The following is a 15,301-nucleotide window of genomic DNA, read 5'->3' as shown; positions in this document are numbered from 1 at the left end:
TGTAGTTCCCCAGGTCTTCCTTGTTTCCCTTTTCAAAAACGGGGGTTGTTACCCATTTTCCAGTCAGTGGGAAGCTCACCAGACTGCCACAACTTCTCAAATATGATGGCCAGTGGCTTGGTAACTTCATCCACCAGTTCCCTCTGGACCCGTGGATGCATCTCATCAGGTCGCATGGACTTGTGCACCTTCAGTCATATGAAATGAAAATCTTTTCTGAACAGAGCATGGTATGCTACTGATGATTTAAGACTTGAGAAAAAAAGATCAGTAACTGGCAAAACAAAACAAAACAAACAAACAAAAATTGAATAGTACGTCCCTCTGCAGACATGCTTACTTCAAACAGTGCATCTTTATATTGTTTCACTTAGTCCCTCTGAAAAGGAAACCACAAAATGGCTGCCTTTGAGAATAAAAGCATCCACATGGCATGTTAGAATGAAACACTTAATGAAGCTTTACTGTCACTTCTTTTGCCTATGGCTTTCTTGTCAGGAAAAAAAAACAAATTTCAATTTTTTTCACTTAAAGCAGTTTTAGTCTCTAACAGGATTGGTAGCTGTATAATATAATTAACCTCAATAGGTTCAGAACGCTCTGAGGTCCACAGTGGCTAAAAGCAAAAGAGATGCCTCAATCAAACTACAAATATTTTCTAGAAGAACACAGCACAGGCAATACTTGTTGAAGAAAGAACAAAGTAAAGCATCAAGAACACCCAATTCATTCCTTAAGTAGTATCTGTTGAGGGACAGAAAGGGTGGGAAGTGTGAAGGCTGTATTTGCCTGCACAATGCATAACGGAATGCAATAGCATGTATTTGACCTACCCTCCCTTTACTGTAGGACAACATGCATTCCCCTGCTGCCATAGTTTGCTCCAACTCCAAGCTGTATTTCAGATGAACTAGACTCTTGAAAGGAAAGGAAGAAAAACGAAAGCAAAGCTTCTCAGTCAAGCCTTGATTTGAACTGTTTCTGGAAGTTCAGAAAACGTAATCATTCCCCCTCCCGTGCAAAATTAACACGCATTTCCTGCTTCTAAATAAAACAAGAAAGATAATTCTCAGAATACTAGAAGAATGGTTGTTACAGTGCAACCAGAGGAAGAAAAGGTCAGAAACTTTACGAGAAAGTATGTTACGAAATTTCCAGTACGGTATTGCAAATTTTCGAGGAGTCCAGATATTCCGGAAAATGGTCCAAGCTTTTAAAAATAATAAAGTAATAATACTTAACAGTTACCCTTTGGGGCTGAATAAGTACACTAGAGTATTCTAGAGAACATTAAGAAGAAGTAATCTTACGTTTTCCAGTTTTGATCTTGAGTATGAATCAGATAAAATTAAATTTTTTACTTTTAAGGGGTATTTCTGGTTTTCTTCATGTGAATCTACAGACAAACACAGTTTAGAGATTATTTAGCAGAGTCTGGATTATTTTGCATGTGCCCAGTTTCGCGATCTGATTTTACTTGAGCACCGTTTCGTGCTTACTGCTTTGCAGACTTACATCATCTCAGCATTCTTCAGCTTTTACATAGCCATCTACATAACCACCCTGCACTGCACACAAGAGAGGAAGAAACAACCAACCAAAAAACCTCTAGTCTTTCATGCACACACTTGACGTCCACATCCCATACAGTGATCTACATGTGATTTCTCTCAGCCCTGGCTCTGCAAGCAACTCCTGTAATTCTTACAATCCCAGTGCCAAGACTGGGACATTGGAAGTGAGTCTGTGACCCAACTACCTTCGTGACATGCAGTCAAGAAAACCCACACACTCTCCTTTGCTGCCTTCAAATCTCTGCAGAAGGGTGGAGAACACACTGCGACCATAGAGATACCCTATGTTTTCCAAAATCTAGTGGCTTTTTACCTTGCTAGATTGCTTTGGCAAAAAGGCACAAATCCCTGTAGTTTACAGGGGCTTGCACAGCTTGAAGGAGCCATATGACATGCAGATTAAACATTGAGCAGGCAGAGGCACAACAACAGGTTACCATGGTGGAAGAAGAGAGGAGGATTACATGGTATTTATACAGCGGTGAGGTGGGGGGTGGGGAGAAATCATGTTTCATTACAACTATGTTGTTCAGATTAGCCAAACTCTACCTTCTTCATTCAATCAATTCCTTGTTGGGCATTGTCTCATAAAATAAAGCACTCTTCCTTTATATTCCTCTATTTATGATACAAATGAGGATAGCTGGAGCTTTGGAGGAAAGGAGAAAAAAAAAATTAAAAAAAAATCTAACCAAAATGTGACCTTAGCAGATGTAATCCAATCTGATTTCCACTACATTAGCCTACGGATGCTTATGCAACTGCATAGCACAGCAACTGAGAGACAAAATAATGGAAGTTTTAAAGCTTTATTTATTGCTCATTCTCAAAACATTCAATTGCCATCATGCTTCAACTGCCAAATCTAAATTAGAGAGTTTAAAAAAAAAAAAAAAAGTACTCTTCAGGGGAACATTAGAGCTCTATAGAGAGGTGTGAGCTCAAGGAGATGGAGCATCTGGCTAGAGACCAACTTGCCTATAAGTCCAGATCAAGTGGACCCATATGGATAGCTTTTAGAAAATCATAAGTGGTAACAAGTAGAAAGATTCCCTCCCTTCCATGTTCAGCCTCCTTTTTTGGCATTAGTAATTAAACTGTACTTAGTGCCATTAGGAGATTACAGAAACTTCCATCAGAATCCAAACAATTTTCATATAATCTAATAACTTCCTTATTTATTCACGTTTACTCACAATTTTCCTCCTCTTTCAGTTGGATTGCTATGTAATATTACAAAGCATAACAAAAGCGGTTTTGCTACTAATTAAGCGCACCAAAGCAGTACATTAATCTCTTCTTTAAAAAGCACAAGGAAAATGGATCAACTCTCAGTCTAAAGGTTTAAAGCATATTAGAATTAGTAAAGCAAAAGGTCAAAAAGATTACCACTAAAGTTTTCTTATGTCCTACATCTACAGACTGCTAGAAGTATTTAATAATTTACACCTCTGCTAACATAGTGATTCTATGCAACACTCGGCAACTAAGTTATAAATCTGTGCTAGCGATCAATAATACATTTTAAACTCATCTCATATAAATTTGGCACAGGCCACACATTTATAATTTGCAGGTTTTTTTCCTTCTATTTTCTTACTCTGTATGCAACTGCACACTGCTTCCTTCCTTTGGTGTTACCCGACTAGTTAACATATGCAGGACATTACTCAAATTGTTAATACTAATATTACATTACCCTCCAGAAATCAGGATTTATCATTATTTCCATTGCAGGGGAAATAACTCATTTAACTTTAGTTGTAAATTTTATTTTTTCTTATCCAAGCTCAGCAGATAAAATAAATTTGGAACCAAATTATGTAAATTCATTACCTGCTCTCTGATCTATCCTGGTTTTGCATAAAATTAAAAGTAATAATTTTCATACTTTAAAAAATGTGCTTCATGAAAATGAAAACAGTAATAAGGAGAATGAGATAGTTATTCCTTAAAATTTTTTTTATAATATTACATGTGTTGTATATACACACAAATATGTACGTATAAATTCTAAAAACATAATTGAGTTATGAAGTACTGTACCTATTGTAGGATGTTAGAACTGTATTTCACAGAAGTTGTTCATATATTCATAAAGCACAGTATTGTTATATTCCAGTTGCTCATGAATGGTAGTTAACATATTAAAAAATTACAGTAAAAACTAAGAAGCTTTTATCAATGGTACCATGTTAACGATATAAGCTAACCCTATAACCATGCCTAGCATTTATCTTACATTTCCTCCAACCTCAAAACATCAAAAATTATAAACTGCCACATCTTCAGTAAGCATCTTATTACAAATTAACTTTAATATGTTCTTTCTTATGTTAACTAACACACCTTTTTACTTTTAGGGGTGCACTGTTAAATGAATTTCTTAATGCCAAACAGTACGTTACCCTCAGAACCAAATCAGAACCCCCAGTATTCCCAGACAGATTTATGCTTAATCCATCAGATACCACAGTCCCCTAAATAGCATGCAGTAATAATCTGTCTGTATTGCTAAGCTGGAAAACAAATACAGCAATCAAACCCCTGAAGAAAGAAAAAAATGTGATAGCCTGGAGAAGAAAAGGGAGCAGGGCACAAACCCAGTGGAAGCTAGACTATGATTCAGAATGAGGTACATTCTCCTCTCCACCCCCTAAAAGAGTGTTACTGATAAAAACATTGCACAGACAGACATATGTATTAGGATAAAGCCCCGGTTATAATTTATGCACTTAAAACTATTTAACCATGCAGGCAAAAAGGAAAGAAACAAAAATAGAACAAACAAGCCAACCCCCATGACACATCCTGATCGTGATGGATGAACAATGAACTGAATATTTCCAGCTGGACAGGAGCGTCATCTCAGCACTATGTGATGTATTAGCCAAAAGCCAAGCACAGGTTTCCCGTTTCAGTTCAGCTTTGGACAGTCAAGTCCACTCTTTGAGAAACTAGTTTTCACAGGAAAGTAGGTTTGAAAGTCTCAATGCAAATACAGTAAAATAATAAAATAAAATGTAGAAAAAGTTATAAATCAGTCAGTCCCTGACAGAGTTGTCATAACATGCGCTCTCTCTACATTTCCTTCATGACATGAACTGAGAACACAGAATTCTCTGCTCAATAGTTTCAATTCACTTGCATACTGCTTGCACTTTCTTTATCCCACAGAAAGGTAAACTATAAAGATGAGTGAGGCTTGGATATTTTTATTCCCCAGTCGCTCTTTCTGCCAGTTTTTTCATACTCTTGTTTTGCTTCAAGCTTCTGATGCAAGAAAACTTGAAAATAAATGGCAAAACCCAAATTGAAACCACCATGTTTTACTATATGAACAATCAAAATCAGTGATACTTGGCAAAATTTCAGCTCGCAGCAGTTTGACCTTGCTGCTTGAAAAATGGACTAGTTTGCAGACAAAACAAACAAACAAATGCAAACCACTAAACAAAATTTTGAAATATCCTGTACCCTTCCAAAATCCTAAAAGTGCAGAAAATGTTCGAGTAATATTCTCATATAACACAAGAGATCTCATTTCTTGTCCTGACGACCACACGCCTGATGTAAAGCCACTTTGTCTTTGAAATTTGCTATACTACCTACCTATATTTTTGGTTACTTAGCAATGCTGTATGGCTTAGAAGTTTTGAAAATTTCATTTCAGAGTTCAAAACCATGATCAAGAAAAATATGTTCTTAAGTTGAAGACTGACACAATTGCAGTGTGAGGTAATTTTCCTTTCTTCTTGTGACATTCCTTTGTGTCTAGATACATACCATTCCAGATAGAAGGTCAGATAGGTAGAAAGTCACAGATAGGTCTCATGATTGCTTTTTGAAAAACTATGGTTTTCCATCTTCCAAGTTCTCAGTGTTGAGAGGTTACGTGAATTGCATAGTCAGTACTTGGGGAGGGCACAGGGGAAGACTACACATTGACAGAGACTGTTCTGTGTTTTACCTTGAGTCCCTGTGCCCAGGTTTTCACAGAGTGCATGGAAAACGTGAAGTGATATATCTTGTTCACTGACACAAAAGTCACAAAGTTTGCATCACATTGACTGTGGCCAATAGCATGTAAGGAGAATTGCTGAGGAGCATCTGACATGCAATAACTCACCATCAGTTGAAAAGTTTTAAACTGGTCAAAGTCCTCAGAGGGGAAAGCCAGCCACTGGTATAACCCACCTATTCTGCTCTCACCACCAACTGGGACTGCCACACCTGACATGTAGTAAATGTTATCTAAGGGCACTAACCAACATCAAAGATTTTGCTTCTATTTTGACGTTCTTTAACAAGCATAATCTGAATATCAACTATGCATATTAAACTGAAATATTGGTTACTGTTTGTATATCAAAATCAGAAAAATGAAATATGTAGGGAACCGCATCTTTTTGGAACTGTGAGTAAAAAAGTGTCCTACTACAAGTGTAAAATACTTTACTATAAGCATTTCTCTCATTTTTCTTTTTTTCTTACCAACAGCAAGGATCTTAATTGCAACAATTTGCCCACAAGCCTTAGACTGGGAAGCATTTGCCCTAAAGCATCTTTTTTTTCTGAATGTGTCTCTCTTTTAATCTGCCACAATATGGTCTGATTTTGAGAAACAGAACATTGTCAGCTTCTATTGATTTCAGCATGGACTGAGGATGCATTTTCCTTAAAGTTTCCTCAAACTAACTTTATTAGTTGGTCTAATAAAACTACCACCTTTCCCTGTAAATCTCATTGCTGAAAATCAGCTGCTCAGCTTCTTTATGATGCCTTTGAACTAACTTAACTCACAGCAGGTATTTCGGTGAAATCTCCAAAATATACGTCTCTTCCACAGACTACCTACAACCTGAATTTCCTAAACTTCAGGGACAAATCTCTACAAAGAGCTATTTCTGCTATGCACCTAGGACTGGTAACAGTTCATATCTTCTCCTACACACCTGAACTTCTTGTCAGTCCTCCTCTCCAGTTTGCCCAGAGACAGATAACTGTAACCTAAGACAGATGCTCTCAAATGAAATATTAGCAGCAATGTGCAGCCATGAAGGAGAACATGTATGGCTTCCAGATTAAATCTTACTCTTTCTGGAAAGATGAAGCAATAGCAATTTATTTTAAAAAGATCATTCAGGGTCCATTAGCACACTGTACATTCTCACACTGAACAGTAAAGCGAAAACAAATTTTCTGTTCTAGCACAGATAAAGTTCTAGTAACAACATACAAGTAGAATCTTCTTTTATTTATATATATAAAGAAATATACACATTTATACAAACTTCATCCACACACATATGTATATATACATATATTCAAAAAGTAAGCAGGGTAAATGCTATTGCTAGGATGAACATAAGAAAAAAAAATATAAAAAGAAATACCCAGCTTCCATACAAAGATGCCTTTCTATGGCTTTCACATTGCCTAGATCCATCTGTCAAAGCAGATTCTGCAATAGGTTGTGTAACTGACACATCAAAAAATATGGCTCTGATTCAGGAAAGATTTAGTCCATCCCTGTCCAGTTAAGCATTTAAGTATTTTAAGTACATGCTGAAAGTCCTGTTGATGTTATGGACATGCTCAAGCAGTTTTGTTGAATGGGGAACGTTGACTTGAGTGAAGCTTATAAGAACACATTTATTTTTGAGAATTAATGTCCTCCCTCATCCGAAAACAAGACCATGAATAACAAGACTAGGGATCAGTGATGACAATATAGCAAGTGTCAGAGGAAGAGGGAGAGATTTATCTCGACAATCTGCAGGAAAACATGCATAACTAACCAGTGCCAAGAGTGCCAGATGCAGGAGTACATAAATGCAATAGAAATCGGAGAATCCTAAGGTAACGATGACTTCAGCCTCCGATGTGACACAGGGAATGCATGTCAACAGTGAAACTTGCAGTGCAGCTGCAGGACAGCTAAGCATACCCCATCTCTCAACCAGGTCAGGCAACAATGGTACCTCACCAGGGTGTATGGTGGTTGTATGACTTGTTAGATTAAAGATAAGAACTGATGTGCATTACAATTGGTTCCTCAACCTGAAATGCAAATAGTAAAGGGTGGGTATATACCGAGTATCCAGCTGTGGGTCTGTATTATATATGCCACCTATGTAAGGATATGTGATCAGAGCAATACCTTTCACATCTAAATTACACTACCCTGCAGCAATGAAGTTTTATGAGGACCAAGTTCAACTTGAAAAAAGTATTCGAGTTACCTTTCAGGAGAAATACAGTGCTTGTGAGGGAAAGGAGAAAAGCACAGCAAAACAAGGCCCGTTATATGGCTTGGAATCTGTGCTACAAAACTCCATTTGAGGAGGGGAGTCACAACACAAGCAGTGACCTCTAAAAAATTTTGATATTGCAGCCTTGACCTGTCCATTCCAAAGTCACCAGCTTCAGCATGCCACTAAATCAAAAGTAGAAAGATCACAAGAGAGAAAACAAATATTCACACTGGTACCTGGAAAATTGACCTCTTCCTGGAAACCAGAATTTAATTTTAATTAATATACATTTCTATTAGAAAAAAAAAATATATATATTCAATGCAAAATAAAGGTCTTGTTCCTATTTGTTTCTTTTTTACAAACACAGAAAAAAAAAATCACAGTATATGAGAATAATAAACTAAACTCTAAACAAATCCAGCTCATGGATTTACTTATAGTCAAATATGAAGCAGCTTCAGTTCTTGTGAAAGAAAGGAAACTTCCTTTCTTCAATGACTTCCAAAATTCTGGAATGAAATTTTAGCATTCATCAGTGTGAATTCTTCTCTTGCAAACATACTACTCAGGAAGTTTCTGGTTAGCAATTAGTCAGATCATACGTAGTGGCCTATAGAGATTAAAAGAAAAAGAAAGGCCCAAGAGTGATTAAAGATGTAGCAATCCAGATATTACCAAGCCTAGAAGACAGTGGAGGAGCCCTGTGTCCCTTCACTGGCATTTTGTTATCTCAGTCTATATCCACATCTGTAGGTTAGATTCTGTTCATTGTAGTATCAGAAGAGGAGGAATATTTTCAAATAGCTTTGAACAGGCTACCTTAGAAGCAAATTCAGCTGAAAAAGTTGAGCAAGAATGCTTCTCTAGAAAAGCTGTAGTTTACATTCTGCTTCACACCTGGCCTGTATGTGCTCAAAGCAGAACCAAGCACTGCTTTGTCTGCTGGTTTTTATCTTATGAATCCTAGAGTGTTAAGCGCAACAAAGTTAGCTAAAACCAAACAAAATGGTCCCCCTGCTCCAGTGCCCAAGAGGGCTCTGCTTTGCTGCTCTGCCACCAGAAGGCTCCATACGCAGCAGCAGGAGGCTGCCAGAAGTCAAGGGAGAAACCGGACTGAATTTCTGCCAGCTAATATGTCCTCTTGTGACAGGTCTTTTAAGAGAGAAGAGAGTAACGTACCAACAGGAAGCCCCTTGGTGTCCTCCCGATTCAGTGGGACAAAACAGCTCCTACAAAGTAGGACAGTTGTCTCTACTTCCACTCTCCAGTGCCATGCTCTACATCACCAGTCCAGCCAAGGCTGGTCTCCAATTCTGTGTACTGGCACAGCACATTGTGAGGGGTGGGGGCTGCATTTCTGCCATTATGAACTCTGTTCTGAGCAAGAGCTACATCAAAATCCCAACACCTCTAAAAATAAACTTTACTGTGGCTCCTCTATGCCAATTACATAATGCACATGCAAGTTTTGAACTTTGCTGGCTGCAGGGGAGAAAAAAAAATAATTTGAGAACAGCTGCATTTTCCAATTCTTCTACCAACGAACTTGTTCTCTAAGTCTGGCTGTGTTACAGCAGTCATCACGTTACACTCACTGGGAGTATGCCTTAGCATACACATGTACATATATGTTTGAATGCACACACACACACACACACACACTGAACTTATAGTACACGGATAAATTTCATTCTGTATTTACTCATTTTCTGTAAGCACCATTCCTAATGGAAAATAGACCATATCTCCTTTTTAAGGGAATGATTAGGAACACATGTTTTACTGACTTATGTTGAGGACCTTGCCGATACTTAAGAAACCAAATTACTAACAGCACACTAAACTTATTTCCCTGGTGGAAACCACTGGCTACTAACTGAGTGAATATGAATGCGTTTGTCCCTAAACATGCAGGTAATCATCATATAAAGCCAGAGGCCTAAAATGAGTAGGTATGGGGCAGATGAAAGCAAGGTTCATATGCAACAGTAACATATTCTATAACAAAATGACTTTGTTTATCTGAAAAACTCAGAATTATATCACTTTTCCTAAAGAGAATATAAACAGCACATTTTTGAAGACTCAGTTACTTAATGTGCAACTTGTCACCACTATCAGCCTTAACATAATAAAATACATGTGGAAAATCCCTTGAAGCAAACCTTCTGCAAAGCAGATTCTTCTCTAGTCTGGGTCAGAGGGTGTGTATGTCTATGAAGGAAATGCTATCTCTCTCTCTTTCACACACCCACTCACTGTAGGTCACACAGCAGAGCTCACTGTTGTGATGTGTCTGCTGTATGCGTGGCATCAGCTCCTTGAGGTAAAGAAATTACCGTTGTTTCTTGGGGAGCATCTGTGCCTCGTAAAGAAAACCAACAAATCACACTTCAACATATTAAATAGCAGCACTCATTGACATTTCAACCAAGGATCTCTAAGTACCTTGCAGACAAAGAATAAAGCAAGTTTCAGCAAGGTAAATATTACTCTCCATATTCTGTAAATATGGAAACTACAGCACTACGTAGCTAAATAATTTAACTGAAGGCACTCCGAAAAAACATGGAAGTGACAAGCGTTACAATCAAGCTCCAGATTCTCTAGTTTTGGGAACCACCAGACTTCAACCATTAAGTTTGGATTAAAGTTTGCACAGCCTTATCTGACAACGTAGCTAAAGCCTTTCATTTGTCTTTGACTCAATGAGCAACACTGGTACTAATACGTGAGGGGCAGGCAAGCCAGGGCAGTCTGCCCCAAATTCTATTTTAGGAGGTTAAAGGAAAATTTCCAGTAAATCAACCATAGCACACCTTGTATTTTGCACTAGGCTCCTAGGTAATTGCTGTGTAGGACCCTGAAGAACCACTCTTGCACTAACCACATTTTCTATAAGTAAGCAAACTTCAGCCTAGCCTGATAAACATTTCCTAGCACAGCTCTGTCAAGAAGATTTTGACAACAGAACTTTTATACTATAGCTTTGTTCTATAAGCAAAGGCTGATAATTTTTTTCAAATTCTGAGATGCAGAAGTAGTAAATATTAAGGAGAAGGCAACCACTACACCCTTATTTCTTTTAACTTCATAGCCTTAATCTCAGACCTCTGAATCAAGAACACCATCATTAAGCCATTCCGGAATTTATCCATAAATCTTGAAACTGTTTCAATTATTCTGTGCCACTCTTAATTGTTCTCAAAGTTTATGTCAGAAACAGAATAACCTGTTCCATTTCTTTAATCAAATAAAAAAAAATACATAGCTGAAAAACATTAAGAGCAATAGAGAAAACAGATGAGGAGGTATACAGATATGTAAATTTGCCATTTACCTATGGCAAATAAGTCTTTTAATGCCATTACAGGATTATTTTTGCAGTCTGAGTTGACATTTCTTTTCATTACACAGTAGAATCTCTCCCAAAACTGCTTGCAAAAGAGTTATAGGTGAGCAGCAGCAATGGGTTAATAAAAGATGGTATGCTATTAGATAAAACTTTAACAGGTTTGCATCTGAAAGTCATAACATAACCTTTTATTTCATGTGTCACTGTGACAGAAGATTTTCAAGGCAGAGTTCTTGAAACTGCAAGATGTTAAACAGATGTACTGTACTGCCTTCCAGATTTAAATCATGAGAACTGCATTTGCAGCCTGTGTGTTGTATCCTCATTTTTTTTCCCTTATCAGCTTTGGATGCTTTAAATAAAACCGTCTGGTTTATGCACCTTTTTTTAAACTTTTTAACACAATGGACCCTAAAAATCACTTCCCCTCCCTCCCTTTTCTTTTCTTTTTTTTTTTCCTTTAGACTAGAAAAAGTTATACAAAAACATGTCTTTTAGGCAGGGAAATCTCTCTTTGTCCTTACTCTGCAGGTGCTGGCAACCTGATCCAATTTATTAGTGTAAAAAAGTCATCCACTGTAGAAACGGGCAGGAATGCTAACAGTGAAAAGAAATAAATAAAAACAGATCTGCTGAAATTTCAACTTGAACATGCCTCTAAACTACTGAGATATTGATAATTCCCTACCTTTTCAGTTTCAACTGTTGCTTGCACTCTGACAAACCTCTGTTAAGAAATGTTTGTGTAGTCATACAATTTAGCTTGCATGCCTAGTCAGATGCCACCACTTGTATCCTTTGAAACAATTAATGCAGTCATACTTTAAATATACAGCTAGAGTAATTTAGATCCTCTGGGACCACTGGTAGTCTTCTGGTCCAAATCCCTTGTAAAGCAGGGCCAACTTTAAAGTCCAGTGAGGCTGTTCAGGGTCTTGTTCAGTCACATATTGACTGTCTCTAAGGATGAAGATTTCACATCACCTCTGATCCAAAGCCTGCCTAACTACACTGCAAAATTTTTCTGCCTTATATTTAATCTGAATTTCCCATGCTGCAACTTGTGTCCATTGTCTCTCATACTGTCAACATGCACTTCTGGTGCTATGATTTTTACTAACTTGGTGCAACATGGAATCAATATTTCTCACAAGAGCACACTGCTGAGTCATGTTCAACTTGATGTCCATGAAGATCTTTGTGTCTTTATCTGTGAAGCTGCTTTCTATCCAGCTGATCCCTAACCTGTACAGCTGCATGGAGCTATTCTATCTCATATGCAAGACTTCACATTTGCTTTTCTTGGACTTCGGGAGATTCCTGCTAGCCCATTTGTTCAGCCTGTGAAGGTCTGAACGGCATCCTACCCTCCAGCATATCAACTACTCTCGACAATGTGATGTCACCTGCAAACTTGCTGAAGTTCACTAAATCTCACTGTCCAAGTCATTAATGAGGAGTTTAAATAGTATTGGCCTCAGTATGGACCCCAGAGAAACAGACTGTATCATATATACCATTGGGTATACAAAGGCTGAACTCACAAACTGTATTGTATGTTCCATGCAACACTGCATGAAATAAATGAAGTTCTCAAGTCATAAAAATATGTAAATTCACTAAATAGGACAAATGATTTTGTGTTAGTCAGCACAGAACAACAGCTAGAACTTATACTATATCATAATGGTACTTACGCTTTTTTGCATTGATGCATATCTTTTAATTGACATTGCTGGCATTGTTCTTAGGTATTCAGTGTTACAGAGAAATGTGGCATGTCAATGAATGGAGGAAGCACACTCCTCCATCCAAAGAATTTTTTTTAAAACTGTAAATACACTAGACAAAATAGCAGTAGATCAGCTATCACATCTGAGAACTGAGTGAATGCATCCTGACATTAAAATTGCAATTACTGCTCCTGCCAAAAAAAAAAAAAAAAAAAAAAGAAAAGAAAAAAGTCCAAAGAATTTGCATGGCAAAAAGCAAGACTAGGAACAGACAGTATTTCCAGCAGACAGAAAAAGACTAGGCATATATGGACTAACACCACAGCAAAAAATTCTGAAAAAAATGCAAACCAGCAACACCACCTAGCTTTTCATCCATGCAGAACACAGACAAACTATCTGAGGCAGGCAGTTACAACAGAAATACAAATATGAGAGGAAAACCCCTTAGAGGAGGAAGAATATATGAAATTCAATAATGAAAATGAAACTATTAAATATTGTAAAGCGTACACTAGTACAAAGTAAAAAAAGCATGAGTAATCACACTGCTGTGAACGCAGCATTGCACGAGAAGCATGCTGGTTGATGGATTGGGGTCAGAAATGCTCAGTACCTTTCAGATTCAAGTCCCTGGAGCCATCCAAGTTTACGAAAAGTCTAAAATAAGTGCAAGCAGGTGGAGACCCCATCTTGCTCTGAAAAAAAAGCAAATGTAAATTCTTTCTATTGTAGCTATCTCTGTCTTTACCTACTTAGGAACAACAAAACATATTCCAAAGCCCTGGCATGTTAAACTGCTCATAAAACATTCCTTGCAGAAATTTCTGTTTCTCAGGTGCTTGGAAGCAAGGAAATCCACAAATCATCAGACAAGTCTTGCCACTGTACGTAAAGCCGTGAAGTTAGTCACACTGCTGAAGATTTAAATCATCAATTTAAGACAACCAGCTTCAGCCAATATATGAAGAACCTTCTGCCTAAATATGAATATAAATGAAATAATAGTTTTCCTGTTCTGCCTTCTGCTGTTGCTCATCACTAGACTCATCTTGATATAGGGCACAGTATAAACCAGCACCAATTTTAAAAATAGGGAAGCATTTAACTGAGTCAAGTCAGCTGTAAAAAACCCAAGTAATTGCAACTGTTTCAAAAGCATCTATTACTTCCACAGTATAGGAAGATAGATTATGTAGTCAGGCTTCCTATCTGAAAGTAGAATTTATTTTATTTTAAAAACTGTGTTTTAAAAGTAATATTTCATCAAAAATCTAGAGCTTTGACATAAATTTTCCAAAGCATATTGGAAGTCAGAATGCTCATTAACATATTTGGAGCAATAAGTGAGCAATATTTTTATTTAAAAGATTAATTTTACATTTGGCATGAAGTTACTTTTACAGTTTTTAAACACCAGAGCTATGTGAATAATTGCTAGCCAGTATCAGATCAAAAATTAGATCAACTAGAATCAGAGGTCAGGGGAGAAAAAAAAAAAAAAAAAGCAAGCTTTTTCTCCTCAGTATGAAGAAGACAGGAGATCTTGTTTGGACTACAGGAGACATTCTAACCAAATCAAAGACAACCATTTATATAACCTTGTTGTGAACCACTTCTAGACTCCTTTCATAGAATCATAGAATCAATTGGGTTGGAAGGGACCTTTAAAGACCATCTAGTCCAATTCCCCTGTAAGGAGCAGGGACATTTCCAGCTAGATCAGGTTGCCAGAGCCCCATCCAACCTGGCCTTGAATGTTTCCAGGGATAGGGTATCTACCACCTCTCTGGGGAACCTGTTCCAGTGTTCCACCACCCTCATTGGAAAAAATTTCTTCCTTATATCTAGTCTGAATCTACTTCCTTCTGTTTTAAAACCATAATCCCTTGTCCTATTGCTACAGGCCCTGCTAAAGAGTTTCTCCCCATCTTTCTCATAAGCCCTCTTTAAGTACTGGAAGGCTGCTATCAGGTCTTCCCGGAGCCTTCTCTTCTCCAGGCTGAATAGCCCCAACTCTCTCAGCCTGTCCTCATAGGAGAGGTGCTCCAGCCCTCTGATCATCTTTGTGGCCCTCCTCTGGACCTGCTCCAACAAGTAGACCTCTTGTAGACCCTCTCTCTGGTCCACTTGTCCAAAGTAGCTAGTGGGTACCTCGCAGTTCTCAGCTGATCATTAGATCAGAACAATGGATGACTGATTCATTTATCCTCAGTACTGATAGCATTCCTCTTTACAGGGAAAAAAAGAAATCCATCTTAATATTATCATATTTATAACAGAGTAACAGAACAACATTTATGCCAGTGATCATCCTTCTGAGTGGAGGGAAATATTTTTTCAGATCTCTCTTCTAATTCAGGACACAGTATATCTAAA

At 37.6% G+C, this 15,301-nt stretch overlaps 1 protein-coding gene across 3 annotated transcripts in view; it reads right to left on the bottom strand.

Annotated features, from left to right (window-relative positions):
- The window catches only part of SUGCT (succinyl-CoA:glutarate-CoA transferase), a 336,504-nt gene that overhangs the window by 158,705 nt on the left and 162,498 nt on the right, over nucleotides 1-15,301 (bottom strand). The window contains exon 13 of one of the 3 annotated variants that reach the window (XR_015257778.1): nucleotides 13,539-13,620. The exons of the other annotated variants lie outside the window; for them this stretch is intronic. The gene's annotated coding sequence lies outside the window, so the exon portion shown is untranslated. The remainder of the gene's footprint in view (nucleotides 1-13,538; nucleotides 13,621-15,301) is intronic. 3 annotated transcript variants of the gene reach the window in all.

The sequence above is a fragment of the Chlamydotis macqueenii genome, chromosome 2, assembly GCF_036417535.1.
Source record: "Chlamydotis macqueenii isolate bChlMac1 chromosome 2, bChlMac1.mat, whole genome shotgun sequence".
Taxonomy (NCBI): domain Eukaryota; kingdom Metazoa; phylum Chordata; class Aves; order Otidiformes; family Otididae; genus Chlamydotis; species Chlamydotis macqueenii.
Note: the sequence above shows the minus strand (reverse complement) of the source record. Positions and strands in the feature narration are given on the sequence as shown.